The following is an 18,048-nucleotide window of genomic DNA, read 5'->3' as shown; positions in this document are numbered from 1 at the left end:
TTTTCTTTCTGTTTCCTTAACAAAACATTTCTTTGGTTTAGACAGCAGTATACATATCATTTAAATCCTTTGTTGCAAATTTTCTATATAATTTTGTATTAACCACTTAAGCACTTAAAAATCTATTAATATTACCAGTTAAATGTACTCAATAGTTTCACAAGTAGGGAAAAATAAAGCAAAAGAAACATATTATCCTTTACTATATCCCATCATCTGTTTCTATCCTATTTTGAGCATTTGCTAAAGCTCTAATCAGAAAGTTTTCACTTTACCTCAGGCACTCATTCCTTTCTCCTGGCTTTTGCACTAGCAAATCAGAATTCTCTCATTCCCTTTTTCTTTGAATGTATTTCTGAATATTTAACCCTTTGACTACGAGTAAGTTTCTGAGACAATTACTTTATTGTGTATGTGTATGTTTATACAAGGGATGGTAGTCTTACGTTTTTCTTCTGTCCTTTCTTTTGTTTTTTCCTTTCTGATTTCAAAATGAACTATTGGTCATTTATTTTGTAATTGGGTTAAGATCTAACACCATTTTCTTACTCAAATTTTTCCAACTTCGACCATTGAAAGCTCATTTGGTTAACCCCTGTGTCTCTTTCTTTGACATATTTCCATCAAATTGTATGTTTTAGCACTTCCTTATTTGATGACACTATAAAATTCTTAAGACTTACATACTTATTGCCTCAGCCATAGAATCATCCATTTATTTGCAATACTGGCTGTTTCTTTTTTCTTCTTTCTTTCTTTCTCTCTCTCTCTCTTTTTTTTTTTTTTTTTTTTTTCTTTTGACGGGGTCTTGCTCTGTCACAGCTCACTGCAATTGCAAACTCCTGAGCTCAAGCAATCCTGCCTCAGCCTCCCAAGTAGCTGGGACTATAGGCATGCGCCGTCATGCCCAGCTAATTCTTTTTTTCTATATATTTTTAGTTGTACAGCTAATTTCTTTCTATTTTTAGTAGACACAGGGTTTCATTCTTGCCCACGCTGGCCTCCAACTCCTGAGCTCAAACGATCCTCCTGCCTCGGCCTCTCAGAATGCTAGGATTACAAGTGAGAGCCACCACTCCTGGCCAGTATAATATTGAATAGCAGGAATTTTTTGCCTTGTTCTTCATCTTGCAGAGAATTTGTCCAAATTTTCACATTAAATAAGATATTATCTGTAGATTTTTTGAAGAAATTCTTTGCTAAATTGAAATAAGAAAATGCCCTCTATTCTTATTTGGCTGAGAGGTTTTATCATGAATAAGTGTTAGACTTTTTCAAACTATTTCTTTCTCTGTTGATACTATAATGTGTTTTTTCTTTCTTAATCTATTGATGATATGAATTTCATTGATTTATTTTCAAGTGATGAACTATTCTTGCATAATTGAAATAAATCCTACTGGGTCGTAGTAGATAATACTTTTCATACATTGTTAGATGGTACTTCATAATATTTTTTTTTGCATTCATATTCAAGAGAGGTACTGGTTAATAGTTTTCAACTTTTGTCTTGTCTTTATTTGGTTTTCATAGTAGAGTAATGCCGGATGCATAAAATGAGTTAAGACATCTTCTCTGTCCTACTTTCAGGAAAAAATTATGGACAAGGACACATTGTTTCCTTACATGTTTACAGGCAGAATTAAACAGTAAAATTATTTGCTGTTGATTTAGGAGGGGAAGTTATTGATTGATTTCATTTATATGGTATGCATAAGCTTTCTCAGATTATCCACAGTAATAGTGATAGTTTTGGTAATTTTTGCCTGTAAGGAATTGGTCCATATTATTTATATATAATGAAGGTTATGGGTCTACAGCTGTTCATACTATTTATTATCAATTTAGTTTCTGTGGAATGAGTAGTTGTTTAATTACTTTATCAAAAATAAACCACTTGTTTATTTCTGATAATGGTAGTTTTATTATTATCTTAGCTAGAAGTTAATCAGTTTTATTTTTCTTAAGGTACTTATTTTGTGTTTTTCTCTAGTATTTTCCTGTGTTTAATTTCATTGATAGATGCTGTAATACTTATTTTCTTCTATTGTTTCCTTTGGCATTAAATTGCTCTTCTTCCTCTAGTTTTCCAAGGTGAAAGACTAGATTACTAATATTAAATCTTTCTTCTTTTCTACAGTATGCATTTAAATTTTTAATTTTTCTTCTGTGCACTGCTTTTGCTGACTATCACAAATTCCGATAAAATTTATTTCCATTTTCATTTTTTAAATTTCAAAATAATTTAGGTGATAGAAGCTTTTGTTGTTATTGTTGTTCTGTGGATGGATTGCATCATGGTGAAGTCAGAGTTTTCAGTGTATCCATCAGCAGCACTTTTAAGCATTTCCTGTAGGACAAGTCTAGTGGGGACAAATTCCCTTAGCATTTGCTATGTGTTTCACTTGTTCATATGATATAATCAAAGAATGTGTTGAACATTACTATTTAGACCAATTAAGACTAAAAAAATAAAATATTTAATTTTAATTTTTTGATTCCCTTTCTTGAGTTTTTAAATATAGATCCAAATTTCTGAACTACCATTGTTTTGATTCTCTGTGAAAAATATCATTTATCATTTATTGCAAGCTAGGTCTGTGGGGGTAATGAATTCTCTATTTTCATTTGAGAAAATAGTTTTCTTCCACTTGTAAAGAATAATTTAGTTTATTACAGAATTCTGGGATAAAATAGTTCGTTTTCTGTTTTCTTTTTGGATTTGTTTTGTTTTTCTATGTTAATCCCTAAAATGTTTCATCCCACTCACTTCCTGATTGCATGTGTCTTGTCAGTCTATGAGAATTCTTATCATTGTTCCTCTCTATATAATTTTCCTTTTGAAATTTTCACACTGACTTTGTTTATCTGTAGTTTGAATACAAAATGCTTACATGTAGATTTTCTGGTATTTCTCTTGAGATTATTACATCTGTGGTTTGTTGTCTATCATTAATTTTGGAAATTACTTGACTACTATTACTTTAAATATTTCTTCCGCTCAGTTCTCTCTTTATTCTAATTACTTGTGTTTATCTTTATTAATTATTCCACAGTTTTAAATATTCTGCTCCCTCTTAAAAATTCTTATTCTTTTTTTCTCTTTACATTTCAATTTAGAAAATTTCTATTGACATATTGTCAAGCTCACTGATTCTTTCCTCATCCATTTCTAGTCTACTAATAAGTCCATGAAAAGTATTCATTTTATAGTATTTTTATTTCTAACATTTCCTTGTGATTATTTCTTAGATTTTTTTTTCATATTCTCATTGTATTATCCATTTGTTCTTGCATATTTTCTACTTTATCCATGACAGCCCTCCCTGATTACTTTCATACTTTTTTTACTTTCATAGTTACTCAAGTTCCTGGTCTGATATTTTCAAATTCTGTCATATCGTAGTCTGGTTCTGATGCTTGCTACATCTTTTCTGACTGTATTTTTGCTTGTCTGTTTGCATGGCTTCTAGTTTTTTATTGAAAGCCAGGAATAATGCCTCAGGTAATAAGAACTGATCCTTTTAGCGTGAGATTTCATGTTCATTTGATTTGGACTCTGTTCAATTATTAATGTAGCTGTTCATGACAAAAGATTCAAATATTATAGTGTCCTTGTTTTTGTCTCTCCTGTTTTCTTAAGTTTTTCTAAAAACTAATATTTAAATAGAATCAGTGTCTTGCCGCTCTTTCATCTGTAGTCAGTTGTTATTATACTGCAGACTTTTTGATGTACTAGTTATGTTTTGAAAAGGTCAAATGTTTTATTATCATGTGTTTTATTCTTACGTTTTATTTAGTGGATATATGATCCTGGACTGTGAACTTCACAAGTGTTTCTCAGCTTTTCCCTCCTTCAGGTCAGATAGAATTGAAAGATCAAGGTGGAGTTTGATAGCTGTCACTCCATTTTTATATTATAAGGCTCAATTAGTTTCTTTTTCTGTGGAGAGTAGGTCGTACTCTGATGAATAATTTGGATGTATTTTACAAGAGTTAATTTTCCTCTCCTTTCTCAGAACCAAGACATGAATTTTTTTTTTCTTGGCTCTTCACTATAAAAACATTAGGGGTTCTTGAGGTAAAAATCGATAAAAGTGTGGGGTCCTCTTAAGTTTGTGGCTTCAAAGAGTTTTTCACTCTCGCACTAGTCCAAATAACTCTCCAACATTTTGTCTAAATTACCAATTAGGGGTTTCTAAACTTTATGGCTCCTGCTTAGCAGACCTTAGTTGTGGTTCTCTGTATTTGTCTGTTTTTTTTTCTTTTGATTTTGCAGAGAAAATTTGCCTTGTGACCTCAATTCTCTAATATGTCCAAGAAAAGTTATTGATTTTCAATTTGTTCACCTTTTTCTTGTTGTAAGAATTATTGCAGTCATGATTTTCAAGTCTTTATACATCAGAGCTGAAACTAGAAGTTTAAAAAAGTTTTGTTGTGAAATATAAAATGTGAAATTTGTAGACACTTCTAATCTATGTTGTCATTCTAATACAGTGTACATATGTCGGGATGATCTAAGTTATGGTCTTTTAGATCTAACATGAAAATAATTCTTGGAGGGTTTAAAATAGGGAAGGTCTAAAAAACTATTTCTTGCTCATATTATATGGTCGTCTTGGACCACTTGTGTCTTTTTCTTTTTTTAAGATGTAGTCTCTCTCTGCTGTCACCCAGGTTAGAATTCAGTGGATCATACATTTCAACCTCAAACTTTTGGGCTCATGCAATTCTCCTGCCTCAGCCTATTGAGTAGCTGGAACTATAAGTGGATGCCATTGCACCTGGCTAATTTTATTTATCTATTTACTTATTTATTTATTTTTTCAGAGACAGGATCATTCTATGTTGCTCAGGTTGGTCTGAAAGCTTCAAGGTATCCTCATGCCTCAGCCTTCCAAATCACTGTGATTACAGACATGAGCAATTGTGCTCAGCAGCTGTGTCTTTAATCTGAATTTTCATCATTTCAGGATCAAGAATAAAGAATAGCCTCTCCTTATATCATGATTTGTTTTGATACAAGAGAAAAAAGAGAGATGGTGGGCCACATTATTTTTTAAACATTCTGCTTAGAAGTAGCAGATGTCATTTTCATATTTCATTAGCCTCAACAGGTCACACAGACAGGGTTATTGTCAATAGTAAATCAAATGTCATCCCCCTCAACAACTACTGAAAGGTCACATAAAATGGGTTTGTAAATATTCTGAACAAAAGTGAACACTAACACAGGCAGTGGTATAAATGTTCATATGCTAAGGAGGGAAGAGAGCATCACTCCTTGTAACTACATAATAAAACTGTTTTAAATATTCTTGTACTTCACAGTTAACTGAGTAAATATCTCATGTCCCTTTATAATTTTAGATATAGCTCTTTTATCCTTAAACATTTTTTACTTTTTCTTTGATATTAGGAAATCTATTCAACCAGTATAATTTAACTATGAGATAATTTTATTGTTTTCAGTAACCTAATAAACCACATCATTAATTTTATATTTATATACTCGAGTATTTAGTAAAAATTTAATATTAGTAAAAAATAATGATTTTTTTAGTGTTTGTTTTCATTTGTATATCATATTATGAAGCTAATCAGTGTTCACAGAATTAAGGATATATTGAATATTCAAACATTAGCTATTTTTTCTCTGGGTCTCATTTCTCTTATATTCTATGCCCCAACTATTTACCCTCTCCAATTGTATATTGTGTTTTTAGATGCAATAGAGATAAGAACAAACTTCTGGAGTATCTTCACATGTGGGACTATGTGAGATGTTTTCCATGTATGGTATAAACGTTCTCTTTATCAAAATAAAAAGCAAAAATGTCATCAACAACTCCTTAGCAGGCCTATATGTCAAGACTGCCTAAAAATGGAGCAAACCACTTATAAGCAGAGTCCATTGTGCAAATGCCTTTATACTTTGTATACAAGTTATATTCAGAAAAGTACCTCAAGTCTTAATCAGCACTGTAGGATACATTTTATTGCCTTTTACATGCTCTCTTTACAAAGTGGCATTTGCTTAATTAACTCCACCCTTACGTAACCAAAGATTAGTTTACAAAACAATATTAAAAGAAATTCTAAAGGGAGCATTTGTTGAAATAAGTTTGTTAGCCATTACTGCAAGAACAGCTTTGTGCCTACTAATGATTGGATTTATAACTGATGTCTAAGACTTTTAATGTTACACTATATTTTCCTAAATGTTTCTCAGCACAGTAGCTAGATACAAATAAAAAAAAAGTTCTCCTGCTTTCTATTTCCTATGTAATTTACACATGCAATAAAAGACTAGTTCATTAATGCAAAGAACAAATATGGGCAAAACTCACAGCTATATACAGTCATATGCAAACAGAAGCATGCAAATTATTATGGCAATAAATATAAAATATGGGAAATTGTGTAAAGTACAAATTTCCCTTTTTAATAGAAAATCTGTGTACTGAGTTTCCATGCTATAACTTGTCAAGGACTCCCAACCAAATTCACGAACAAAACAGAATAATATGAGATTAGCAAACAACAGTAATTTCTGTGAATGTGTGCATCTTAATGCAATCCCATTCAAAGAAGTGTATTACGTGAAGCAGTGTTTCACATGGTTAGTGAAACCGTAATCTGAATTATCCTTGATTACACAGGAATGGATAAAATAAATGTAATACATCATCTACATATTACATACATTTAGTTGTGGTAAAATAGTTTTTGCTCATCACTGATGATAAATGTAAGCTTGTAAAGAACTATATGCAAGGGAAGGACAATTTTGCTGACAAGAAAGGATTTAACAATTATGTTCATGGCCTAGATTACTATGGAAATAAAGAATTGCTTGAAGAGATGTAAGTCGTAAGTCCAATATAAAAAGGATAGGATAGGACCTTCATTAATTGTGGGAGTATTAACTAAATTGATAACTACCTTATTCCAATCAAGGTAGGAGCATACCAGCAGATTCAGCGTCACCTGAGAGGCCTCTTACTTGTTTATAGAGTCTTCTCTCTATGTCTTTATATGGCAAAAAAGAACATGCGAACTCACTTATTCACACTCATATATGTGAATAAATAATGACACTAATATAGCGCTTTTATTCCCTAAAAATATAGTACTCCAAAGAGTTAATACTACTCACTATGAAATATGATTAATGCAACTACTTTATTAAAAAATTACTTTTTGACTTTTTATTTGACTTTTTAAATTTTTCTTGTTTTTGAAAACACTTAAAACATTTTTTTCTGCCCCACATTACCCATAAAAGTAAAATTAAAGAAAGAAGGATTAAATAAACAAGCATCGAACAAAGTAGCCACTGATCCTATTGATTACTTAAAAAATATTGAATGACACCTCTTGCTTGACTTCCACAACAAAATATATTTTATATATGAAAATTTGTGTCCATAATCTTCTCTTTTATTTTTTTTCCTTCACCTCTCTCCCTCCCATTTAATTCTTCCTTCCTCTCTCACTTTCTTTCTTCCTAGTATGAGAGAGACTGGAATGAGTATATGGTGAGAGGCGGCTAACATCTAACACGATTTCTAAAACAGAGAGTAACTTTGTAATTGTCATTTAGCAAAGATATTTTTGAAAAAGGAAATAACTACGTAATCTATCCTCCTTTCTCACAAAAAGTAAGACTTGAGTAATTTATCCCAGCACATATGGTAATTGGACAGCTTTTCATTATGTGGAATGGTGGTGCAGAGCTCTAGAGAAAAGAAAAGGAAGATAGAAACAGAAAAAATATAGATGTCTCTGTCTATGGGTGAGAAAAAGAAATATTCAAAGAGCAATATAAAGCTATGTGTGGTATTGCAGTAGTAGCAGCTGTGTGAGCATAAGTAGCACTAAATTATACATGCATTGGCTCAAAGAATAATTATGTTGTTCATCAATAATAAGTAATTATCTGAAAAAATTATCATGTCACATGCAAGCACATTTGTAAAAAAATAATAAAAGCACATATGTCACTACAAAGATGTTTAAATACTATTTAACACTATATTGTTTATATCAGATCAAACACACTTTTCAAATTCTATGTTATGTGAAGAGTAGGCAGTTTATTTTTTCATAATTTGTCACAAGGAAAATTAACTTACTTTTACAATTTGAGAACTTAAAAATAGATGCCCATGAATTTTATTTTTTTTTCTGAAACTGTTCCAAAGTCTAGGTGAAAAAGAGGCTTCAAACCATATAAAACAAAATATCTTATTTTAAACATTCTCCAATTTTTCAACTTGTCAACCATGAGCTGACAGTTAAAAAACCGGAATAGATGGGTCCGTTCGTAAGCACCATCCCTTACAGCTCCATGCCTGTGATTGAACTCCATGTACACACCTATGGCATATAGTTTGCATTCAATATGTAATTCTCTTTAGGTCACATGATAGACTTTCTATTATTATTTTTCATGCCTCTTGCCAGGTTATTTTCTCCTTTAATAATTTTCAAAGGGTTTGGTTGGTGACAAAAATAAATATTCTGCCACAGATATTGACTCTTATAACCAAGCAGTCCTTTGAGGATAACCCCTGACTCACGATACTCTTCTACCCCTGACCCAAGGAATGTCATAGAATTGTTTTACCTTAAGAAATTACACATAGAAAATATTATTCAATCTTCCAAAATCTTATTTAAATAGTCACTGATACACTGTTAATTGGTAACATTGTCATCTCTTTAAACTGTGTATGGTTTTACCCATTTATAAGACACTTAAAACTATTATCAATGTAAAAGTAATTTAAATACCATTGTAAAACAATGGTCTACTACTATAAACACATATCGAATTAGCAGACCTCTAGGATGAGGTTCATATCACAGTCATCTTAAAATTACTTTCAATGCCTTTTTCATTTGATAGTTACTCAAATATTTGGTACTTCCATAAATATTACATATTTAATGAGCCAAAATGAGCCTGTAGTTAAACATATAAGTAAGATTATGAGATGAATTATTAGAAAAATTTAAAATAAACCTGGTATTTTAGTTTTACTTTTACAAATTCATTTTTAAATTATTACATGCATTCATGAACCTGTATATAATTGGCATGAATAATACTACATATAGTATATATTTTCACTCACAGACACATACCACATACACACACAACATAGATATTATTTGAAATATTTCTCCTAAACTACATAGGAATGTTATTTTTAAAAGTTTTAAATGGTGATATAGCACATCTTATATTTTCCTGGTTAGAGCTGGAACCCATACTACTAAGTGAAGTATCCCAATAATGGAAAAGCAAGTACCACATGTACTCACCAGCAAACTGGTATTAACTGAGCAGCACCTAAGTGGACACATAGGAACTACAGTAATAGGGTATTGGGCAGGTGGGAGGGGGGAGGGGGTGGGCATATACATACATAATGAATGAGATGTGCACCATCTGGGGGATGGTCACGCCGGAAACTCAGACTTGTGCGGGGAGGAGGGGAAAAGGCATTTTTTTGAAACCTTAAAATTTGTACCCCCATAATATGCCAAAATAAAAAAAAAAGGAAAAACAAAAAAAAAGTTTTAGTAGCACAATTAAAGAGAATCTGTGAGATTCCCACAAAACTCTACATGCTGCTTCTCACACAGTTGTTTAGCTAATAATTTGAGTTGTTTAGAATAAGGATAGCAAACAAAAACAAGCTAACAAGGGAAGTTTAATAGAAACCGTATGTGATAGGAGGAAAACAATATGTATGAGCAAAGGGTCAATGAGGAACACACATTACCAAAGACATTTTCTAAGAAAAGAACAAGATGTCAAAAAATAATAATAAAAAAATCCAAAACACTTTATCACAGTTTCAGAGAGATATCATTCATAAATTGTCTTGGGAGAAAACTTCAAAGAAGAAAGCCATAATTTTGACATGATTATAAAATCATTGAGTATGTAGCTTTTATAAACCTAGTGTTCTTGATAACTATTGGAAGCTAAAACTATTTAAAAATACAGGTAAACATGTCCTGTTAAAAATCTAGAATATGCTTGAATAAACATAAAATCTTTGCCAGAGAAGATTTGAAAATATCAAAACGGATGAAATAAAAAGATGGAAAATGGAAAATTATTACCATACATCACCGATGTGGAAGATAATGGTGACATAGTAAATACATTATTGACATTTTCCAGTTAAATATAACGCATGAAGGAGAAAAACATTTAGTGATATGATAAAGGTGAAGGTGGCTTTGAACCTTCAGGCTGAAAAGACAGATATTACAAGAACAATATAAAAGGTATTAATATTAAATAAACAATCAATGAGGAGATCTTGTAGGGAGAGTGGTTACAGAATAGAATGCAGACTGTGGCAAAAGAACATAACTATATTACAAATGTATGGCATAACCTCAGTTAAGAGAATATGGAAAAATGTGCTAACCTAAATTACTTTGGTAAGTGATATTTTGTCTAGAAAAGGTAACATTTAATATGAAAGAAGATGTACATAAACATTGTATTCTCTTTGTTAAGGTCTTTTTTTGGGGAGGTGTGGATTAACAATTATGAAAATATATATTATATTTTATATGTTATATAGTATATATGTTATATATTTATGTATACACATATATTTTAAAAATAATGAATGGTGAATGATGGGAACCAGGGTTCTCACTGCTGAAGAGTAAGGCTTAAGATAAGCAAGAAAATTATATAAGGCTATAATTAAGCATGCTACACTGAACTAGATTCAGAGACATCAGTATAAAACTCATGTTAAGCTTAATAAAGATAGAAACATATACAGACAAAAATATAGATATGTACATATACATGTGTTAGTACACATATAATTATGTGTTTGTTCTGTCTCCAAAGAATCAGAGCCAATAAAATACATATATATATATCTATATATATATATATAGAGAGAGAGAGAGAGAGAAAGAGAGAGAGAGAGATTTATAATTAGGAATTTGCTCAGCAATATTATGGAGTTTGACAATCCTAAAATCTTCAGTTTACAAGCTTGAAACACAGGTAGACTGAGGGTGTACTTCCAGTCTGAACAATATTTGACAGGTATCTGCCCACCCTGTGGCCAAGTCCACATATAAAATTAACTATCAGAAGTAGCATATAAAATGGATGGGAAAAAAGTAACTTTGCAGTAGTGAAATCTGGCAAACACTATCTAAGACAAGTGATCAACATCAACATCAGCACTAATAAATCATGATGATACTATGTACTCTTGATGTGATGTGTTGAAAATGTCACTTCACCTCTGTGGTCATCTTCCACAAAACCCATAACTCAAGTCTAGCCATGAAGTAAAGCATTAGACAAACTGAAACTGAGAAACATTCTAAAAGATACCTGACTAGCACTCATCAAAATTGTCAATGGAAACATAATAAAAGTTTGATAAATTGTCACAGAACAGAGGAAGCTAAAGAGAAATGAAGATTAATGTAATGTGGTACTCTGAATTGAATTATGGACCAAGAAAAGGACATTAGAGACAAACTAATGAAATCTGAGCAAAGCATGGAGTTTGATTAATAGTAATATATCAGTGTTGTTTCCTTAGTGACAAACATATAGTAATGCAAGATGCTAACAAAAAGGAAAACTGAATGAGGGCTTAAATGAACTTCTGTACCAACTTTGCTTATTTTTAAAAATCTAAACAATTCCAAAATAAGATGTCAATAAAAACACACAGGATAATAATTATTAAAAAAAATTCTGGTAAATCACTTCATTTTGAAGAAAGAGAAATATTCTTCTCGTTTTCCAGGTACAATTTGACCACAAAATTCTCAAAAATACTCACTGTTTAAGAACTTCTATTCTTAAGGCAATATGTTCAAAATCTGAGAAGAAAGAAATTTTAAAACAAAAGATTTTATAACAAAAAAATTACTCATCAAGTATAAAGTGAAAGGTATAATTTATACAATATGTAAACAAAGAAAATATATTTAAGCATATATATCCATTAAAATGCCTAATGAACAAAACTTTCTTAGAAAAAAATATTATTTTCTTATGTGACCAGTTAGACAAGTGGTGGTTCAAACTAACCCTTGAATGGAGAGTTCATGATAAATGGCATAGTTTGAGTACCAAATCTATACATATATTACAAGCAATTATAAAAATTGAGTATCAACAGCATTTAATGTTAGACTTTTTGGATATCTAAATTTTTAACATCAACAACAGAATGAAAAAAGGAAAACATATATGAGAATTAAAAATGTACATGATTTTTAATCATCATAAGTAAATTTTAAATTGAAATATATACTTTCAACTAGGTATGAACCAAAACTTCCCATTGCACCCTATTTCTAAAGCCCACTCAGGGACATGCTTTTTATTGACTATAAATTAATAGGAGGCAGGATTGTTTGTTTGTTTGTTTTGGTACAAACTTTTTCATTAATTTCTATGATATTTGTGCATATTAAATCACAAAGAAAGAAAGAGATTACTTATTGCTCTCAGTTGGACTACATCTTGAAGTGTGGACATCTGGCTAATCATTCTTGCAATCTGCCACTTTCCTTCCCTCTTCATAAGCTGATCTTTTGATCTCTGTTATCCCTTCAGAAGTATGTTCCTATGAGTCTATCCATCAAATGACAAACTTCTGGCATTATTAATATTTTTTGACACGCAGACACTGTCTAACCCTGCTAGCCTAGCTAGAATCTTGATTCTAATACTCCTCAGCACACGATATTATTTCTTCTTATCTCTGGAATTCACCTATGCATCCAAATCTCAAATAACTACTTAATACCAGGACAAGTACACACACACACACACACTCACAGACACACACACACATTCTTTTAATGGGATCTTTGGACATTGAAGTTTGCTCTGGTGGGTGAATACATACTTTTTAAGATAAGTTTCAGTGTAATAAAATGTTTATAGTAATAACGTGAAATAAGAAATATTCAAGAATTAACAGGCAAGGAAGGTATTATTTCAGACTATTGCAATCTGGAGAGAAATTGAACTCAACTCCTCTGAAACAAAAAGGTGTGAGGATTTTTACCTGCTGAGATGAGCTAGGGGAAAAGACATGGAGTGGAATTTGGTCAACATGAAAAAGCAATCTGAGTTTGATAACAGTTGCTTATGGAGGTCAGGCTCCCACTCTCCCACAGAGACTGGAAGATAGGGATCCCCTTATCTACTTTGATGATCATATGGTAAAGGATTGGCTTGCAGGTTCTGGATAAAGACATTTCTGGGTTGTAAAACTATGCCAGGTGAAAATTTACATATCAAAGGGGCATAGAAAACATTTGCAGTTACAAGTTTTTAAAGTAAATTCTTGGCCAGGCACAGTGGCTCAGGCCTATAATCCCAGCAATTTGGGAGTCCAAGACAGGAGGATTCCTTGAGGTCAGGATATCAAGACCAAACTAGACCATATAATGAGACCCTCATCTATACAAAAAATTTAAAAAATCAGCCGGATATGGTGGCACATGCCTGTAGTCATGGCTACTTGGGAGGCTGAGGTGAGAAGAACGCTTGAGCCTAGAAGTTTGAGGTTGCAGTGAGCTATGAGCACATCATTGTACTTTAGCCTGAATGACAGAGTAAGATCCTGTCTCAAAAATAAATAAATAAATTTTTAAAATAAAGAAATGGTGAGTCAGAATCCTAGTGTCAGGAAGAAGACTGAAGTTTAATGAAACTCTAAATGATATGAGAATAGATACAAATTTTGTGTGCTTTGGTATCCCTGTATATAGAATAGTGGTTTCTATTTAGTATTTACTATTAAATGTTTGTTGAGAATGAGTTTAATACTGAAATTTTACATCGCTACTGATTAAATGTTATGTTTTCAAAATGATATCAAGAATTTAAAGTTTTAACAGATATTCGTATATATGGTACAGAAAATGTTTTACTAAAATGCATGTGAGTGAATGAAAATTTTCTCTTCATTCATTTATCTCTTTGTCTATATTTGCTCAAATTCATTGCTTTTGTTTTAAAATCTGAATTTTGAAAGTAACAGTATTCATCTTCTGGGAAGAAAATGAAAAAAATACACAGTAACAGGTACAAAACGTCAAAACGTGGATGACTACAAAGAGTGAAATTTGGTAAGCTATATGAACTATTTTTTTTTTTTTTTTTTTTTTTTTTTTGAGACAGAGTCTCACTTTGTTGCCCAGGCTAGAGTGAGTGCCATGGCGTCAGCCTGGCTCACAGCAACCTCAATCTCCGGGGCTCAGCGATCCTACTGCCTCAGCCTCCCGAGTAGCTGGGACTACAGGCATGCGCCACCATGCCCGGCTAATTTTTTGTATATATATTTTTAGTTGGTCAATTAATTTATTTCTATTTTTGGTAGAGACAGGGTCTCGCTCAGGCTGGTTTCGAACTCCTGACCTCGAGCAATCCGCCCGCCTCGGCCTCCCAAAGTGCTAGGATTACAGGCGTGAGCCACCGCGCCCGGCCTATATGAACTATTTTTTTAATCATTATTTTGAAGTTTGAGTAGAAAAGGGGGAAAAAGTCAGTGGCTTTTTTTTTTTTTTTTTTTCTGCATCTGTTAGTGAACGTTAAATGTCAGTCAATCTGATTTCTACTGACGTGAACTTTTCAAAGACATGGATTTTCCCTGAGGACATGAGTTGTTCTGATGATATGATGGGCAGTTTGACCAAAATATAACCTGGACATAGCCACATAGAGAATCTGGAGTGGAAACCAAGCCAAACAGTATCTTGACCCTTTATTAAGCATTTTGAAAATTTAGTAAACACAGAGAATACAGAGAAGTTTATATTCTGACTACCCACAGTCTTAGAGCCACCATAAGCCTCTCAGTTTGTTGGTTTACTTAGCTGATAATATAAATGAAAAATAAACAAATTGCTAAGTTTTCATATATGAGAAGACTCTTTGGACAGCACCCAGGTAAATACTGTGTAGACATAAGCAGAAATACTTCAGAGCCAATAGCCAGGATAGACATTCACTAATTGAAGTTAGAACAAAAACTACTTGTTTGTAGTATTAGGACCAAAAAATCAAAAAGTTCTCCTTTGTGGAGCAGATGTCTATTTGATATTCATATGGAGATGTAGTTGTGGATATGTATGGATACAAATTAAATTAACACAGCAACAAAAAGATATTTAAGTTTATCCACTAAAATAGAAATATTATTAATTACAGATATATAGGAGAGAACCAGACATCGAAAAATGTAATATGAAAAACTTAAACAAACCAATATAATGTATAAAAAGTATGATGACTGTAATAAGAAAGCATGGTAAATAGAATATGTGATATTAAAGGGGACAACTAAAATCAAGTGTGAAGAATTAAAACAAATATTATTGGATTATCCAATAAAGGCAGAAACTGCATATTGGTTACACATTTAACTGACATAATTTAGCTATATGCCATTTTCAAGTGTTTTTATACTCATTTTAAAGAAAATAATATATTCAAAAAAGAACAATATTAAAAGAATAAAACAGTCCAATATGAATTTCCCCATCATCTTGATCCCTAGGATTCCATGTCTTAAGGACAAACAAGTTATCAGTTAATTGTATTTTCTAAAGATAATATATAATACATATAAAAGAGATAGTGAATAACAACATGGGAATTAATAAAGACACACTTAAAACAAGATAACAGATACACACACACACACACATATAAAATGAAGAATTACAAAAGATATAAGGTCGACCCTTGAACAATGCAGGGGTTAGTGGTGATAACCTCCCTCCCCATTGCACAGTAGGAAAATCTGTATATAACTTTTGACCTCTCCAAAACTTAACTACTAATAGCCTGCTATTGACTACGATGGACCTTTAAAATAACAGTCAGTTAAAACATATTTTGTATACTTTATGTCTTAGATACTGTATTCCTTACAATAAAGTAGGCTAGAGAAAAGAAATAGCACTCCTTAGAAAAAAGTAGCATAACAGAATCTAAAATCTTTGAAAAGTTATTATAGCCAGAATTAAACTCAAAGTTGCCCAACATAGGAAGAACAAAGAAAATAAAACACATTCCTAAGGAAAAAAATCAACTGAAACATTGTCATAAATATTGAAAATAACAATCAAGAATTTCAAAATTACTGTTATAACTTCTTTCAATTAAGTTTTAAAAAATGAACTAATGAAGAAAAAATTTAAAAGACATCATAACAAAAATATAAATGATAAAAAAGAGACAAAATTTAAATTATGGAACTAGAAATTACAATATCTGAACAAAAAATTACTGTATGGGACTTATATTAAAATAGATATAACAAAGGAAAATACAACTTAATTTGATGATAGATCAATATAAAGTATGCAGTATAAAAAACAGAAATAAAAAAAAGATTTAAAATAGAGAGTCAAGGACCTTTGAGATAATATCAAGCGATTAAACATGTGCCTAACTTGTGTTACAAAAAGGAAGGAAAAAGATATTAGAGTAACAAAAATTGAAGAAATGATGGCTGAAATTTTCTGAAATTTGATAAAAGCCAGAAATTTACTATTCTAGTTTTATGAATATTGGAATATTCTACTTCACCCTCAAAATTATTGTAGATTGGACAATAAATTATATGTAGGCACCTAGATATAAGGCAAAAATTTGCATGGAATCAAGCTTAGACTGTTTCTTTCTTAATTTGCAACACAAATGAAATACATACACAACCTAGGGTACACTGAATATGTGAATGTCCAATATACAAATGAAGTTAATTTCCCACTAAACTCCACATTTGTTAAGTTGAGTTAGCTCCTAAATTATATGAAATACAGACTATCCCTTGCTGGTTTTGAATAAACAGAGGTTTATGTGTCCTGAGAGAACTTTTTTATGATATGGTGCAATTGGAAGGCCAAATTTAAGGTTCATATCATCTATCCATAATGTAGACCTTATTTCAATTTTAATTAGTCTTAATACCCCTTGGCTTGTCACTTAAATAGATTTTGGAACACTACTGGAGTTAAATAATTACTCTGTTTCAAAATTTGGTGGCACAGATGCTAAATATCCTGAAATGATGTTTTTTAATAAATAAATAAATAAAAATTTTTAAAAAGGGACTGAAAGATCTTTTCTTCATAAGTCCAACACAACCAGTTTTACTTCTGGCACTGAGAAAATGTATTTTTTGTGTTGAACACCAAATAAAACAGATGAATTAAATTTTGTGCCCATTTTATATTATTATTATCATTATTTCTAAGTAACTATACTGGCATTCAGGGTGATGCATACTCATTGGGATCTCCTGAAGAATAAATAGCAGCTGTATCAGTCCTGTGACAAATCACATTCTTATAGGGACATTCTTAAAGGGTCACTGAGTTAGAATGACACGTAAAATTGACAGAATATTTTCCACCAGGCTGATACTCTGACATTTTCTCTCCTCTCTCTCTTTCTCTTTCTCACATACATACTCCATCCCTCTCTCTCGTGTTATATGCTGAAAATACATATTTTAAATACTGAGAAGTGGTGCATGATACAACTCCACAGTAAATAAAAGGGGATATTAATTCAATATCAATGCCTCCAATTAAACTTGTTTTCACATGCAATGCTGCTGCTAATGATAAGAAAATGGAAAATAACTTCTTCAGCACAATAGAATTTCTAACCCTAAAGTAGGAAGAATAAGGGTTAGTAAATTACATATTCAATATGAGATACTCTTTGATAAAAATGAAAGTACTTATATAACCAATGGAAGTCAATTTGGCACATTAGACAACTATTATTTTAACTAATAAATGTTACAATAAAGAAAAATGTAACAGAATGTTTATTCTGTAATGCATTTTAGGAAAATAATATAAAACAAACCACAACAGTAAAAAAAAAAAAATAGGATGCCTCTATGTCAATCTGAAGAAATATACATATTTGTGTATGTATACTTTTCAAAGGCAATAAATACCTATCATTTGCTTGAGAACAGATATAAT

This window comes from Microcebus murinus, chromosome 13 (genome assembly GCF_040939455.1).
Source record: "Microcebus murinus isolate Inina chromosome 13, M.murinus_Inina_mat1.0, whole genome shotgun sequence".
NCBI lineage: Eukaryota > Metazoa > Chordata > Mammalia > Primates > Cheirogaleidae > Microcebus > Microcebus murinus.
This window is presented reverse-complemented; position numbering follows the sequence as displayed.